General features: G+C 35.8%; 1 long non-coding RNA gene across 1 annotated transcript; it reads left to right on the forward strand.

Moving 5' to 3' along the window:
• The first annotated feature begins 435 nt into the window (after positions 1 to 435).
• Positions 436 to 2,271, forward strand: LOC134472050 (uncharacterized). Its single transcript, XR_010041875.1, has 2 exons — positions 436 to 485; positions 2,057 to 2,271. It is a non-coding gene; the product is annotated as an uncharacterized LOC134472050 (long non-coding RNA).
• The last annotated feature ends 2,374 nt before the right edge of the window (positions 2,272 to 4,645 follow it).

Raw genomic sequence — 4,645 nt, forward strand, 5'->3', positions numbered from 1 at the left:
AAATTACTTTTAAAAGATATTTTCAGCACATGCACATATGTGTATATCTATGCCTCTTAGTTTATTCATTGTGCTTTACTATGAAAAGATATTCATTCTTATGACAGAAAGTATGAAAAATGAAAAATGAAAGGAAGACAGACTCATCTATATTCTCACCATGTAGAAATACCATTTTTTTGTAACAGGCTGTATTTCCTTCTAGTCTTAGCAATATGTACAAATTTTTGTTTATTTTCCAGAGTCCTGAATTCAATATAGTGTAATTTTGCAGATTTCTTTCACTTTGCATGTTTATTTTTAAATATTAGATAATTCTATTCTAAAAGGGCCTTCTATTGGACCACAATGTACAGCAGTTCTTGACTTTCTACACTCTTTTGTTTACATACAAAAAATATTTTTAAAAGCTTTACTAATCTTTTTGTGCTTTTTATCCAATCCAACCTTTAGACTAAATTGGAAATCCTTGCTACATCTAGCTGGTAAGTAAATTTCTCTACATAAAAGCATTCAAACCCACTTGTCCTACAGGGAAAAGACTGATGTGTGTTAAAATGATGTGGATGCAGCTGATAAACAGCAGGAGGACATAGCTACTGAAAGGCCACAGTAATACTTGGTTTCTCTTCAGATCGCATAAATCTTTCACCTTTTACTGAAAGACCATCAGTAGGAGGTCAAGGTCACGCCAACTGCCTACCACTGGTTGAGGGCTTCCACTGCTACAGGTCTCTTCCTGTGGCTACAGGAGTCTCTACTCCTTAGTTGCTTTGGATGCCACAGAGATCCCCATGATGCCAGCCACTGGCCACAAAAACGATGTCCACTTCATGTAGCCCTGAGAAAAGCTCAGAGCCACTACCAAAAATACACCTTTCCTCTCCTCCTTCATCGCTTCTTCACATAAAAACACGGATTCTGCTTAGCCAGCCACACACATACTCATTTGGCTCAAAAATAACAGGTGAAGTCACGGTTACACATGATTTGGTAAGCACATCCATATTTCCAGCTGAGCTATTTCTTTTCTAGTTTTGCTACTCACCAGGTGGCAAAACACTGCACTTCTCTTGTTTAACGCTACATGGTAAGTAGCAAATCTTTATGTAGCTGTTTTAGATTAATGTGTTTGAAGGCAACAAGTTAGGGGCATCTAATATTTTTAGAATCAGACCAACTAGAAATATGATTTGAAAAGGGTTCAAAAAGGACATTAAAAAGGAAAAAAGATGAGAAGTGGGTGTATTTCATTTGATGATCACTATATCATTTGTAAGTAGAGTGTGTTATTTTATTAATGGAGTCTAATTGCAATTAACCTTCTATAAATGTTTGTTTGTATAAAATATGACATGAAGAGCCTTTTGCTCTCTGTGAGCAAGTGAGATTGCCATAGTTCAGACTTAGTAATGTTTAATAATAATTAATAAACACTGAGGAAGACTATCCGATTATCAAACTGCAACAATCCTACTATCTACCAGAAACATGGAAGGAGTCACAATATATGATGACTAGCTATCATGTTTCTTTCACATGGGGTTCTAAAAAGCACAGAAAGAACACTAGGAAGATGCTTTCTTTTCCTCATCCAACAACCATCATGCCCCTTAGCAGCTAAAGGGGTTCCTCCGATACTGTCCAAGAAAGATCTGCTTCCCAAAGGTGACTCAGGGCTTGAAGAGTGGGATTCACTGAAGTCAGAGCTTTATTTAGAAGTCTTAGAAGTGACAGCTAGGTGAGTCATTCAACTGGCCATCATTATTTGTATTGATCTCCAAGCAGATCTATTCAGTATTCAAATGAAAACAGATAGAGTGGGTGACCAAAGCAGGATAAAAAGGCAGACAGCGGAAATGCTTGCAAATACACATTATTCTCCCAATAAACACTTGACAGATATATAACTCAGCTGAGTAAAATGAATGACATATTTCTTTTTCCGTGTTCTTATTTGGTTAGAAGGAATTCAGGAAATGGCATAGCATCTCCATTTTTAAAACAAAGAATTATTGCTCCATTCTATTATTTATATATATATTTTTTTCTGCAGGTTTTTCTACACTGAGTCCTTTTGAGCCATTGCTTCTATTCATCGTTGTGAGATGTCTTGGGGATGAAGCATGATTTCAGCGCTCCTTATTTCCCACCTTCCAGGATGAGATGATCTCTTCAGCTTCATAAAAATGATGTGCTTGCATATTTTACCATAATAAAAATTCCAAATTAATTGATATACTGAAAATGAATAAAGAGATTCATTAAATAGAGATGAATGTATTTTTCAAAATTATGGGAAAGCAGATATTTGGAGGAATCATTCACATAAGAGAGATGCATCATTTGCTAGATAAAAGTTGGCACACTTTAATACCACATCAAGTTTTATAGCTTATGAGACCCTCTCATTGACTTCTTTAGTGGCATAAAGTATGGTGGCATAAAGTGTGAGGTTCTCTTTCTCCCACAGACTTATTATGAAGCAGATAGTCAGTCTCTAACCAGAAATGAAGATTTCAAAGAGGGGCATCTTCTGGTTTCTTTTTTGAAAATTTTAGTTTACTAGTACAAGTGTGTAGTATATAAAGTTCATATTCCTTGTGAGAAATTGGTACATGTGCACAATATATCTTAATTCATCTTTTCATCTGCTTTCCTTTCCTGCCTCCTCACTTCACCCATCTCTTGATCCCCTTGCTTTCCATTTATTTATTTTTGTGTATGTTTGCCGGGCTTCTGTCTCTCCATACTGGTTCACAAAAAGCAGCCATGCTAGAGATTTTTAGTAAAGAACCCATTCACATGTGGAGAATCTGGTTTCACTTTTCCTTTTTTTTAAAATACAATTCAACAGAAACAAGATCTTAGTGAAAACCATTCAGCAGCAAAAATTACAGTCAACATAGGTATCCAAAAAATGTATACACACTTCAGAAGTTCAACATACTAATTAAAGTCCGTAAGATGATGGCACCACTTTGCCCATCTCTTGTATCTGCAGAAGTCAAAGGTAATTTGTATTTATCTCATGATTTTACCCATAAACTTGTTATTAAAATATTTAGACAATTCTTTCCCTGAGGCACACATTTATCTCAGACTTTTACATATATATTTCATATCATTGTTTGTGTCTAATCACAAGCTTTATCCTGAACTCACCTTAATCCTTTGTAGCCCTGTGCTTTAATTTTCACTTTATGGTTTCAAGACAAGCGCGTTTTCACACTAGACCAAGTCAATCAACATTCCAGCATCCAGTCTAAGCATTTGTCATACTGGGAGCGTAGCACTTCTGGAGGTCAAGACCATGTTATCCTCACCTTTTTATGGCTGTGACTGGCATGCTTTAGGCCTCAGTGTATGCTTTAACACAAGCGAGGGGAGGAAAGCAAAAAGAAGGGAAAGGGCTGTTTAGACAAACAGAATAAGTTTACTTCATTCATTGAATTTTTGTAAGAGCATCTTTGCCTATGTATCATCTATTGGATTTGCTTTTCACTCTGGTGTCTAAGAAAATAGCAAAGATCACAAACAATATTGATATCAGTAAAACAAACGTCAATAGTAATGAGAAAAAAGAGGGATTTAGACCATAACACTATTCCCACACTAGCATTCTTTTTGTGTGGCAAGCCTTTTGCTCTGTGTGAATCTTTTTCACGTGTGATCTTATTTCATTTAGATGAAAAGTCTAGAATAGCCAAATTTATGGTGGCACATCTTTTAAAAATAGAACATAGTCTCATAGGCACACTAGGATTACTTAATTGCAAAAATCTAATGACATGAATAAGTATGGTGAGAAACAGCAGACTTGTATACAGTCTTGACATATCCCTCAGCAATATATTTGTTCAGTACAAAAGGAAAAACAGGACCCTCACAGTGGCAGACACAACCTTAAGAGTGATCAAAGTTCACCTCAGCAGCAGTGAGACACGCGGACATCATGCACCTGTGAAATGATGTACAGAGCACAGCACAGCATCGGGATCATGACATTCACGGCAAAGACATAACCTGAATTGAGGAACATGCAAACAAACCCTAGCTGAAGGACATTTTACAACATAACTCGTCAATGCATTTTAAAGTATAAAGACCATGGAAAAATATAGAATGACTGAGAAGTTATTCCAGATTGGAAGAGACTAAGAGGTCTGGGCAAATAAATGCAATGTATGACCCTGCGTTGGATCCTGGGTAAGAAAGAGGACATTAGTGAGACAATTGGGAACATTTAAATAATGTCCATAGATTAGCTAATAGTATCATATTAGGTTCATTGCCTGGTTTTGACCCCTATGTAAAGACCATATAAAATGTTAACTCACATTTAAGTTAAGCTAGGTAAAGGGTATGGTAGAATTATTTATATTGTCTTTGTTGTTTTTACTGTGAAATTATTTAAAATGAACAGTAAGTTTTTTAAACAAAAAATTCTAAAGATATTGGATGTTAGTACAGATTTGTGAGTATTTAATGCATTTCAGAGAGAAAAGAGAAAATAAAGATTTCTTTGAGATCAGGGGTAACTTGAGTGTTCTGGCATTCCAATTAAAGAAAGAGAGGCAGAAAGACATCCAAAGTCAGTATATCTGCACTGACAAGTCATTTCAAAGAGAGCAGGGCTTTATCT

The sequence above is a fragment of the Cavia porcellus genome, unplaced genomic scaffold (assembly GCF_034190915.1).
Source record: "Cavia porcellus strain 051 isolate PalLab524CR breed Dunkin Hartley unplaced genomic scaffold, mCavPor4.1 scaffold_21, whole genome shotgun sequence".
Taxonomy (NCBI): domain Eukaryota; kingdom Metazoa; phylum Chordata; class Mammalia; order Rodentia; family Caviidae; genus Cavia; species Cavia porcellus.